The following is a 13,080-nucleotide window of genomic DNA, read 5'->3' as shown; positions in this document are numbered from 1 at the left end:
GCATACCCTCTAATTCATCAATACTACTACCTGGTCTGTATCTCAAAGAGAACATCAAAAAAGAAAAAAGAATACACATGTACAAAAATATTTATAGCAGCTCTTTTTGTGATAGCAAGGAATTGCAAATTGAGGGAATGCCCATCAACTGGGGAATGGCTGAACAAGTTGTGATATATGAATATAATAGAGTGCTATTGTTCTATAAGAAAGAATGAGCAGGTAGATTTAAAAAAAAATCTGGAAAGACGTACATGAACTGATGTGAAGTGAAATGAGCAGAACCAGAACACTGTTTACAGTACACAACACAATGATCTAAGACAATTCCAAAAGACTTGTAATGGAAAATGCTATCCATATCCAGATAAGGAACTATGGAGTCTGAATGCAGATCAAATCATACTATTTTCACTTCTTTTTCTTTCTCATGATTTTTCCCTTTTGTTCTGATTCTTCTTTCTATATATAACTAATGTGGAAATATGTTTAATATGATTGTGCGTGCATGCTTGCTATCTTGGGGAAAGGGGAATGAAGGGAGAAAAATATGGAACTCAAAATCTTACAAAAATGAATTTTGAAAACTACCTTTGCATGTAATTGGAAAAAAAATAAAATACTATTAAGCACAAAAAAACCTCTACCTTACTGTTTGATAAAGTGGAAAAGAAATTATCTAGGGAAAAACTCCTTATTTTAAAAAAACTGCTGGGAAAACTGGAAAGCAGGCTAGGAGAAATTAATCACCAGACTATTAAAAAAGTGAGAAGAGAAGCAGATAACGTAACACTCACATTTATAAGTAGATGTCTTCTTACTGAAACAAGGGATGGAGGCAATTACAAAAAATAAAAAAGATAACTGATTACATGAAACTGAAAAGCTTCTATGCAGACAAAATTAATGTACCTAGGATAAGAAGAAGAGTAGTAGAATGGGAAAAAACTTTGTATCAAATTTCTTCAATAAGGGTTTGGTATCCAAGATATATAAACAATGAATAAACAAACCAATAAATAAATGTGTGTATATGTATATGACTAATAGCCATTTCCCAACTGAAAAGTGCTCAAAGGATATAAATAAACAGTTCTCAAAAGAAGAATTGCAAAGTATTCACAATTAATGAACAAATGTTCCAAATCACTAATAGTAAGAGAAATGTGAACAAAAGCAACCCTGAGGTATCACCTGTCATGAAAACTGGCAAAGATGAAAAAATTGGCAATACTCAATGTTGGAGAGGTTGTAGAATGTAGTTTGAAATTATGCAAACAAAGCAACTAAGATGTCCATATCATTTGAAGCTATTGATAGGAAAAAGTTCCATTATACACCAAAATATTTATTGCAGCAGTGTGGGTGATAGGGAAGAACTGAAAACAAAGTAGGTGCCCACTGAGTGGGGAATGGTCAAACAAGTTGTGGTAAATTAATGTAATGGAATACACTACTGTGCTTTAAGAAATTATGAACTGTACCCTGAGCTACCACCTCACACGTATTAGACTGGCAAATATGAAAGAAAAGAAAATGACAAATAATTGAGGGGATATGGGAAAATTGGGACACTAATGCACTGCTGGTGAGTTGTGAACGGATCCAATCATTGTGGAGAGGAATGTGGAACTACTTTCAAAAGCTATGCATACTCTTTGACCCAGTAATACCACTATTGCATATCCCAAAGAGATTTTTTTAAAAAAGGACCTATATGTACAAAAATATTTATATCTTTTGGTGGAAATCAAGGGGATGCCCATCAATTGGGGAATGGCTGAACAAATTGTGGTATATGAGTGTGATGGAATACTATTGTGGTATAGGAAATGATAAGCAAGATGGTTTCAGAAAAACCTGGAAAGATGTACATGAACTAATGAAAAGTGAAATGAGCAGAACCAGGAGAACACTGTATATAGTAACAGCAATGCTATACAATAATTAACTGTGAATGACTTACCTTTTCTCAGCAATATAATGATCAAAGACAGTTCTAAGAACTTATAATGAAAAATACTAACCATCTCCAGAGAAAGAAATGATGGAGGCTAAGTGCAAATCAAAGCCTACTTTTAAAAACTATCTTTCTTGGCCTTTTTTGGCGGGGGAGAGGGGTTTGTTTTATTTTAAAACATGATTAATATGGAAATGTTTTACATGACTGCCCTTTTATAACCTATATCAAATTGCTTGCCTTCTCAATGAGTGTGGAGGGGAAGGGAGAAAGAAGTCAATTTGGACCTCAAAATTTAAAAAAAAATGTTAAAAATTGTTTTACAAGTAATTCGAAAAAATAAAAATTTAAAAAAAATTAGAATACAGAGAAGCAATGGAAACATCCATACGAATTGATACAGAATGGAGTGATAAGCAAGCCAAGAAAACAACACAAAATAATTACAACAATGAAAATGGAAAGAACAATCATAGATCAAAAGATCAAAGCTGAATGTAACAAAATTACAAAGATCAATCATAACTTGAATGAAGAGATATGAGAAGACACTCCCAACCTATTCCTTTATGGAGGTAGAAAGTCCACAGAAACTGAATGCTGCACATGTATTTGGACTCTTCCAATGTACTGATCAAGTGAACTGATTTTTTTTCTTTTGAAAAAAAAACAAAAACAGATTTGTCATATGCAATGGCCCTGTGGAATGTGGAAAAAAGATACTGGAGATAACTATGAAGATGTAAGAAACAGAAAACCTCCATAAAAATGTATTAAATTACCCCTAACTTCTCCCTGAAACAAAAGCCCATCTTTAATACTAACAGTCTGTCAGGGGAGACTGAGTCATGGAACATCACAATCTTTAAAGAATTAAAAATTATCTAGAAGGCAATGGTGAGATGCCGAATAGGAATAAGCAAGCTGCCTCGCATTTCAAAGAAAGCAGAATAAAGGATCATCAAAGAAAGATATAATCAAAAAAAAAATGGGATGATCTAGTTTCGAGAACAAGGATAGTTGATTACAGGAAAGAATGAACTGGGAAGAGACCTTATAAGGCAGGAAAAGAGCTCATGAGGCACGGAGACTAATTAAGAGCCTACTATAAAAACCCAAGTGAAAAGATATGAGGGCTTGAAATGGAGTGATGGCTGTATGAGTGAAGTGTTTTGAGTACTGAGAAAAAACTTTTGGGAGGTTCACAGCTGTGACTTCATAGGTAATCAGGAACTCCCAGTACATAAACTCTTAGAGATGCAGATTGGCAATTCATGTGCAGTTTATGTTTTTAGATCATGAGTGGCCTGGGGCACTGAAAGCTTAAATGACTTGTCCAAGTAGTTATACTCTGAATATTTACAAGAAGCATAACTTGAACCCATTCCTGATTCCAAAGCTAGCCTTATAAATACCTTATCATCCTACCTCTTTAAGAAAAACTAGCTCCAAAATTTCAATATTCAGGTCTCATTTAAATTACTATGAAGCACTTTTAATCTGCCTATATATTGGAAAAACCACTGTAGGTAGGAAGAGTTTTCATATATTCCAAACTTTAACACTCAAATAGAGAAATTACCCCTCTTTCCTGGGATGGGGAGGGGGTGTGAACACAAAAATCAGGGCCCATCAGAAGTTAAAAAGCAAAATTGCATCCATAAAAATGTTAAATGCAAAGTAAGATGTATACAAAATTCTTCCCAAGAAATAAAAAAATTTAAAAGGCTCAAATTCCGCTAGACAGATTTTTACTGGAGCTGCAAGCATTCAGAAGCAAAAAAGCACACATAGTAGAAAAAAAGATTACGTGAAGGACAATGAAGGAAAAAAATGACAGTAAAATACCAATAAGACTTTGACATGTCTATATTTACTGCTTCATTTCTGAGTAATGGTGGGAATTAGTCTTCAGATGGTTGATAAAATCAGCCTGTCCAAGCTGGTTTAGTACCATCATCTGTGGCCAGGCAGCTACTTCTAATAAAATTGATTTTCCTTTTTGGCAACCAATAGGCCAGTCAATAATAATGCTGTTTGAGAAGGATTGAGTCATGAGGGAGATGAACCTTCCCTGCTATTTATTATGTTTGTATTGTCTACATTTGAAAAGGGTTTTCAATAAAGACAAAAAAAGAAGGAATTACAAGGGAAAGCTATTCTGTGAGCTGATCTTCTAAAGGCCTCAGAATCAAAAGTATGTTATCATCCCAAACTGACAGAGAAGGGGACGCCCTCCCCATTTACTGAAACAATATGGTATGAACAAATAAGACAGATGAGTCAGGAAAGCTTGGGACAAAGAGGTAAAAAACAGTAGAAGACAGCTAGGAAGGAGGAGCTGGTGGCAGCAACCCTTCTGGCTGATAAATTAAGCTTCTAAATCACACGTTACTCTGCATCTTACTGCAGCTATGCTTTTAGAATAGGTCCGTCCCCTGAGAGAAATCAAACCAATTTGAAGAAGTCTGATAATAGACAGGTATGAATTTTCATAAGTTAAAAATAAGACATGGCACTTAGAGTAGTAGTGGTAGCAGTAATCTGATTTTACATACAGGAGTCATAAAACAGTTTCACATATACTTACAGGATCAAAGCTCTAGAGCAGAACAGACCTTAGAAGTCATCCAGTCCAACTTCCATCACTTTAGAAAGGAGGAAACCAGGTCCCAGAGAACTAAGTGACTGGTCCAAGGTCATAGCCAACGAATGCCAGACCTGGGACCCAAGAGATCCAGGTTCTCTGTTTTTAAATCCTGAATTACTTTCCACTCAATCATACCACATCATCTCCTTTCATCTTTACAACAACCTTGTGAGTTAAGGGCATATAAATATGATTATCATTTAAAAAGCTGTGCGAGGAAGCTGATCTCAGTGCCAGGAAATCTGAGTTCAAGTCCCACCTATCCTACATACTGACTGTGGGACCCCAGGCAAGTCATTCCACTCGACAATGACCTAGAAAGTTCTATTAGTTGCAGAAAAGAGTGCCAACCTGCCTTGGTAAAGGAAATTCCTCAGCAGGACTATCAATGAAATCAAAGGTTGAGTCTCCATCCCCAATTTAAGAAATATCTATTGGGTACCTAATATGAATACTACAATGATTACAGTTTAATTTTTTAAAAGGCATTAAGAAAAAAAAGGCTATATAAAGTTTACAAAGATAAGTCAGCCAGTAAACATTTACCAAGTGCCTAATAAGCACCAGGCATTGTACTAAGTGACGGTGATACACCAAAAAGGACAAAAGATAGTCCTGCCCTCAAGGTGTTCATGATCAGTTACACTGACCCACCATTCTATTTGTTACCCAGGACTGAACTATTTTGATGATTACTGCTTTGTAAAGTAGTTTGAGATCTGGACTGCTAGGCCCCTTTCTTTCACATTTTTTCCCCAATGATTCTCAATAGTTTTTTTTCTCTAGATGAATTCTGTTATTTTTTTCTATTAAAGTAACTCTTTGGTAGTTTAATTGGCATGGCAATGAATAAGTAGATTAACTTAGGTAATAATACCATTTTTAAAATATTTATTTGGCCTACCTGTGAGCAACTAATTTCTCTAATTATTTAGATCTGTATTTGTGTAAGGCATGTTTTGTAATTCTGTTCATAAAGTTCCTGTGTCTTCGCAAGTAGACTCCCATATTTGTACCAGAGAAGGAATCTGGTAGGATTTTTCTATTTTTTTTTCCAAACAGTTTAATATGATATTGGAGTTAACTGTTCTTTAAATGGGAGAATTCACTTATAAATTCATCTCATACTAGGGCTTTTGTCATGGGGAGTTTACTTATGGTCTGTTCATTTTTTTTTTCCTAACACAGGCTTATTTATTCTATTTCCTTTTCTGTTTATTTGGGAAATTTATAGTTTGTAAATATTCACTCACTTAATTTAGATTGTCATTTTATTGCATATAGATGAGCAAAATAGCTCTCAATAACTGCTCAAATTTCATCATCATTTGGTTGTGCATGTACCCATTTCATTTTTAATTATTTGGTTTTCTTCATCTTTATAAATCAAATTAGCCAGTGGTTTATCTATTTTATTTTTCCCCCATAAAACCAGCTCCTCATTTTATTAGTTTAATTTGTTTAAGCTTTCAATTTTACTAATCTCCCCTTTGATTTTCATGATTTCTATTTTGTGTTTAGTTGGGGAGATGGTTAAGTTGTTTTTCTAGTTTTTTTAGTTGTATGCTCAATTTATTCATTTGCTCTTTCTTTTACTGATGTAACCATTTAGAGATACACAGTTTCTATTAAGTACTGTTTAACTACATCATGCAAATTTTGGTATACTGTCTCGTCATTATCTTTAATGAAGTTATTGTTTTTGTGATTTGTTCTCTGACCCACTTATTTAAAAAAAATTTTAACATGGAAATTTGTGTGAAGGTGTCACGCACAACTGAGAAAAAGATATATAGTTTTCTATTCCTGTTCAATATTCTTCAGAGGTCTATCCAATTCACATTTTCTAAAATTCTATTCATTTACCTAACTTCTTTCTTGTTTACTGTAGGGTGTGAGAGGCGTATGAGGTCCCCCATGTTTGTTTTATCTGAGATGCTGATTGCTACCTCTACCTTTTTTTACCTTATCTAAAGCACAATAAATTCTTCTCCAGACCCTTATTTTAATTCTGTGAGTCTTTCCATTTCAAGTGTGCTTTTTGTAAAAACATACTGCTGGTTTCTGGTTTCTAATCCATTCTGCTATCCTCTTTTGTTTTATGAGTGACTTTATCCCATTCATATTCACAATTATGGTTGTTAACTGTGTATTTCCCTCCATTCTATTCTCTTCTATTTATCCTTCTTTCTATGGTGTTCCCTCTTCAAAAGTCTTGCTTCAGAAATTGCATCCCTAATCTCCTCTCCTTCTTGTCAACCCCTCCCCTGTTTTTTTAGTCCTTTTTCTTCTACTTTCCAATGGGTAAGACGAATTTCTATACCCAACTGTGTGTTGGGCATACTCTTACCTCTTTGAACTAGTTCAAATGAGAGTAAGACTCAAGCATTGCTCATTTCTCCTCTACTCCCTTGCAAAATCTGGTGTTCAGAATCGAATAGGGAAAGATAAGGATAAGACATAAAAAGAAGCAGAAAAGCAGGAGCAGGGTGGTGCAGTAGGATGAAATTCAGCGGAGTGGAGCCTTTTGGGAAAAGAAGAAATGGCTGTGCTGGGAGTCTGAGAGGAGGTCTCCTCTGTCCGACCTCTTCAATTAGAGAGGAAGGAGGGCCCCAGAAACACAGGATACTTGGGAGAACATTCTTTATCGGCTTTTTATTTTCCATTGCTATTGGAGAAGTTATTCAACATTATTAAGAATCATAACATTAAATATATTATTACTTTATAGTTATGTTCACATGCTTTTTCTTACAATTTTAAGAATATTTAGGAATAATCTGAAGTTCTTCTCTTACATCACTCACTAAGCACTTCCTAGCAGCAGGTTCTAATATCAATACTTTGGATACCGGAAGGTCCCTGTAGGCTTAAAAAAAATATGGCTTATAGATTCCCATACTATGGGTATAACTTAGAATCACAAACTAATATATTCATACACACAACAAAAAAGAGAAAAATACCCACACTTACTATAACCACCCACTGATAAATGTCCTATGGGTTCAGAGGATTTAGGTTGATCTGATTACATAAATATCCTCTTTCAACATAAAGCAAAGCATGCCTCTCTGACTTCATACAACCTTCTCTTCCCATAAGGCAAATCAATTATCACCTCTTTCTAGAAGATGAACTCTGGAGAACAATTAGAACTAATTACTAATACTCAAAAGAATTCCCTTGAAGCTAGCTTTATCTAATAAAATATCTCTTTAAAATAAAAATAAAACACATGCCACTAGAGTACTATAATTGAAAAGGGAAATCAATTCAAAATTGCCCTCTGTTTAAGTTTAGACTGAGACTGGAGCCCATCCAAGAAATCTTGTACTTGTGGATTTATAGTACAAAATAATTAAGAGGACTCAGTGCCTGGTGTCTGTTAACCACTGTCTTCACAAACACTGAATGATAAAGACTTTTTAAGAATTTTTTAAAGGCTTAACTACCACTTGCTGAAATTTGATAATGACAAAAAACCCAAATAATTAGAAAGAACTTTAATCTTTCTCATTTGCCACACTAAGATATGAAATATATTAGGTCCTTAACTGTTTGCTGAATGGATATTATCTTGAAGCTCCTAAAATGGCATTATAAATAATACAAACCCCAATTTCATAAAGACTTGAGAAAAACTGGACTTTTTTTTAACTAAAAAGAAAATTATACACACGCCCCCCGAAATTTTATACTCCCTCTCCTATATGCTTAACTCTTTCTAGTTATATCTTATATCTTTTGAAATCATTTACTGGATGACTAAAATAAGAATGGGGGGTGGAGGGAGAGCTAGGTGGCATGGTAGTTGGAGTGCCAGCCTTGGAGGGCAGGAAGACTTGTCTTCCTGAGTTCAAATCTGGCTTCAGACACTTACTAGCTGTGTGATCCTGGCCAAGTCACGCAACCCTGTTTGCCTCAGTTTCTCATCTATAAAATGAGCTGATGAAGGAAATGGCAAATACTAGGATTTTTTTAAAAAAATTTTTTAGTTGATCTTCATAATTTCCCTAAACTTCTATTTTAGCAGAAATATCTAAAATTTTAAGTTCTGATCAAAACTTGACACAAAACCAAGGAAGTCTAAAATCATTATCACAAAAATGACTTCTACTGTATGGATCCTGCTTGTTCTCATCCTCTGAGAATAAACTTTTGGGCAAACCATAAATGCAAGAGAAAATTTTAAAACAATTCTTTAAATAGAGAAGTTTTCAATTATTTTGATACTGGTCATATTTTTTAAATGTCCTTCTTATCTCTAAAAGGAAGCTCACCTGAAAATGTAAACTGATATGGAAAGGCAGAAATGAAATCATAGAAAAGGCAAATATGCATTCATATATTCTCCTTCACTTAAATAACTTGAAGGTCACTAATTTATTTTACCAGAGTATGATGCTCTGTGCTGGGATCCAGGAGAAATAAAAAGAATCACAGACTCAGGTTTGGAAGTGACTTTAGAGGTCATTCGTATCAAAACTCCTAATAACATCCATGATAATGGATATGAAACTTTCACAAGACTTCCAGTGATGAGCTCACTACCTCCAAAGGTATCTTACGTTACTTTTGGCCAGTTTTCATGCCTAGAAGTTTTTTCTTACATCAAGATGAACTCTTTCTCCACAGCTCATTCTACCTACTGCTTTTCATTTTGCCCTAAAACAAATTTCTTTCTTCTTACTACAGGTCTGATGGAGATTACAGAACATGTACACAAATAATCATAATACAAATCAGTACGCTAATTACAAATGTATATAGTACTTCTGAGTTTGGAGAAGAAAAAAAGATCATTTTTGGCTGGGAGATGAAGAAAGGGTTTCATGAATGAAATGCTCTATGAGCTACTAGTCTCCAGAAGGACAGGAACTACATTTGATCTAAATGTGTATATTCCTCTGCATCTAGTACAAAGCCTTTCTCTTTAACACAAGGTAGCAGTAGAATATGAAAGTCTGAATAACAGAATCACATTAATATTCAAGTATTACAAACTATTTCCACATACATATGGTTTCACAAATGTTCTTAACGTGGGGGGGGGGGGGTCTGTGAATTTTGTTCAACATTCTGGTAATTATATTTCAATGTAATTGAATTCCTTTGCAATGCCATCTATTTTATTTTATGTGTTTAAAAAACACTACTCTGAGAAGGGGTTTATGGTTTTGACAGACTACCAAAGGGTTCTACAACACACAACAAAAGGCTAACAATATCAACACTAAAATAAATTACAAGGAAATGTCTGCCCTGTAATCACAATAATCTAAGCTCGAATCCCACTCATCAGTTCTCAGAAAGTAAGCATAATGAGTCAGGTGAATACTTACAGGGGCCTTCTTGAAAGAAATTTGAAAATATGGCCAGAAGGGTGACAGATCAGTCATTTTCTCTCAATCACTTCACAACTTGCCAGCCCCTCCCCCAGGACTTCAAGTCAATCATACACCACACGTACAGTAACTACAACCATATCCACAGAAGACAAATTTCCAACAAGGGAAAAGGTAAAAATCCTTTATGAACCCAAGAAACCTGCTTATTCAGTGATCCCACATATCCCAGAGCAACAGCACAATTAAACTTGCAGGTTTATGAAAAGCCCAACACTAGGATGAGTGAGTCCCCCTGCTTCTGTGACTGTGCCCGCATCTAGGTTCACCCTACGAGAAGTAGTAGGTGTTTCCTATTTAGCCACATGAATAGAAAAGAGGAGAGAGAAGGGACAAAATTAGGAAGAATGCTAGTATAGATAGCTGCATGGGATTGAAACTCAGCTGGGACGAGGGCCCTTCCCTCAGAGGTTACTCAGGGCAGAGACTGAGACTGATAAACCCTATGTCCGCTTCAAGGGCATATGGCAATCTTGTAGCCAAGTCCTGAAAACTGCTAACTAGAAAGAGAGAGAAATTGCTAACTAAGGGAGGAGAAACTAGAGAGCAGCAGGAGAATTAAAAGAAAAAAATGGCTGAAATAGCAAAAATGTCAAAAGAAAAAGCCTCCATAAAAGCCCAGTACTGAAATCTGACAAAGTAACAGAAACGATTCTAAAGCCCAGAGGACTGACTAATAAATACCTCAAAAAGAACGCAAGGCTTCTTTTAAAAGATTATAATAGGGAGAAAAAATGAACCCATAGTGCCCAGTGAAAATAAGAGAGCATGGAACAAGAACAAAGTCCAAACTGTAGAAAACATACTAAACAAATTCTTTAAAGACAATAATAAGGACACAATAAAAAAATAGTAATCAATAAAGGGAGCATTAGAAAGATATATGTTTCTAAGTTGAGTCTTAATAATGACATTCTGAATAATGATCAAAGAACAGAGTATAGAAGCAATAAAAATTGCTTGAAAGAGAACAATGGTAACATACCAAAATTTCTGGGATACAACTAAAGCAGTCCTCAGAGGAAAGATATATCCTTTAGAATTTAGAATACACATTAACAAAAGAAAAAAAGAGAGGATTAAAAATAGAATATGCATCTAAAAATTAAAAATCAATAAAACAAGTCTAAAATAATAACAAATTGGGAAAATTTAAAAATCAGAGCAGAAATGGGTAAATGGGAAACCAAAAAAACCATACTACTGAAAAACATAACTACAAACTGGTTCTTTGAAAAGATTAGTGAAATCAATAAATCTTTAAGCTATCTTAACTACAAAGGATAAAATAAAAATTGAGTAACTAGAAATCACAAAGAAGCAATAAAAATTGTCAGAACCTATCATACAGTTAAATGTGGACATGGTATTTTTTTATATATATGATAAATATATGTATGTATGTATGTATAAAACAGCAAAATTTTACTCCAAATAAGCAAGAAACTACAAAAATATAAATTAGCTAAATTAAAATAAACATCTGAATTCAATTTCAGAAAAGGAAACTGAAAAAGTTACAAAGGAATTATCAAAAAGAAATCTCTGGTTCAGATGACAGGAGTTATATAAAATTTTTAAAGAACAATTAATATCTGTACTACATAAATAAATTCCAGAGTAAGTGAAAAGTAAAGTACCATAAAATTCCCTGGGATAAATAATAGTCCTAAAAAGAACTATTGAATGTGGGAGAGTTGGAACACTAATTCATTGTTGGTGGAGCTGCGAGCGCATCCAACCATTCTGGAGAACAATTTGGAACTATGCCCAAAGGGCTACAAAAATGTGCATACCCTTTGACCCAGCAATATCGCTACTAGGACTGTATCCCCAAGAGATCATAAAAATGGGAAAGGATCCCACATGTACAAAAATATTTATAGCAGCACTTTCTGTAGTTGCCAAAAACTGGAAGTCAAGGGGATGTCCATCAATTGGGGAATGGCTGAATAAATTATGGTATATGAATGTAATGGAGTACTATTGTGCCATAAGAAATGATGAACAAGAAGACTTCAGAGAGGCCTGGAAGGACTTATATGACCTGATGCTGAGTGAAAGGAGCAGAACCAGGAGAACTTTGTGCACAGCAACGACCACAGTGTGCAAGAGTTTTTTCTGGTAGACTTGGAATTTCGTAATAATGCAAGAACTTCTCAAAAAAAAAAAAATCCCAATGGTGGATCTCAAGGCAAAATGCCTTCCACACTCAGAGAAAGAAATATGGAAGTCATTCGCAAAATGTAGCAGATCAAGTTTGTGTATGTGTATGTTTTTGTGTATCATGTTTTGATTTGTTATATGATTTCTTTCATTTATTTTAGTCTGACTACACAGCATGACTATAGTGAAAATATGCTCAATAGGAAAGTATATGTAGAACCTATACAGAATTGTATGCAGTCGTGGGGAGGGAGGGGGGTAGTGGGGGGTAGGTGTGGGGGGGATAAAATCTCAATTGTATGGCAGTGATTGTTAAACATTAAAAAAAAAAAAGAACTATTGACTAATATCATTAATGTATATCTATTCCAAAATCCTAGCAAATAAACTATTGTGATATTTACAAAAAAGTTGTGGATCAGTGGAACTGACTTGAAAACATAAATTACTTGAGTTCTGCGAACTATCAATTTGAAAACAATTGCTGGAAAAACTGGAATGCAATTTGGCAAAAAACAAACACATAAAAAACCCCAAAACAGATGTTGGACCATCTCACACTTATTCCACAAACAACTCAAAGCAGATTTGTGAGCTTAATATTAAAAGTCTACACATATTATTTTCTCCTTTTTTGTTGTTTTTTCTTTCTCATGGCTTTTCCCTTTTCTTCTGATACTTCTTTCCACAAAACAACTAATGTGGAAATATGTTTAATATTATTATACATGTATAGCCTGTATCAGATTGCTTGTGGTCCTGGGGAGAGGGGAGAGCAGGAAGGAAGGGAGAAAAAAATCTGAAACTTAAAATCTTATAAAAGTGAACGTTGAAAACTATCTTTACATATAACTGGAAAAAAAATATGATTAAGTGGGGAAAAAATTTAAACTATG

The 13,080-nt window shown here is 34.5% G+C and overlaps 1 protein-coding gene and 1 long non-coding RNA gene across 6 annotated transcripts in view; one reads left to right on the top strand and one right to left on the bottom strand.

Moving 5' to 3' along the window:
* Nucleotides 1-11,364, top strand: part of LOC140529677 (uncharacterized) — a 28,731-nt gene extending 17,367 nt beyond the window's left edge. The window contains exon 2 of the long non-coding RNA XR_011975646.1: nt 9,309-11,364. This is a non-coding gene — a long non-coding RNA (uncharacterized lncRNA). The remainder of the gene's footprint in view (nt 1-9,308) is intronic.
* Nucleotides 1-13,080, bottom strand: part of ACBD6 (acyl-CoA binding domain containing 6) — a 231,736-nt gene that overhangs the window by 119,668 nt on the left and 98,988 nt on the right. The window lies entirely within an intron of this gene.

Source organism: Notamacropus eugenii, chromosome 2, assembly GCF_028372415.1.
Source record: "Notamacropus eugenii isolate mMacEug1 chromosome 2, mMacEug1.pri_v2, whole genome shotgun sequence".
NCBI lineage: Eukaryota > Metazoa > Chordata > Mammalia > Diprotodontia > Macropodidae > Notamacropus > Notamacropus eugenii.
The sequence above is the reverse complement of the archived record's forward strand: the minus strand, read 5'-3'. Positions and strand labels throughout refer to the sequence as shown.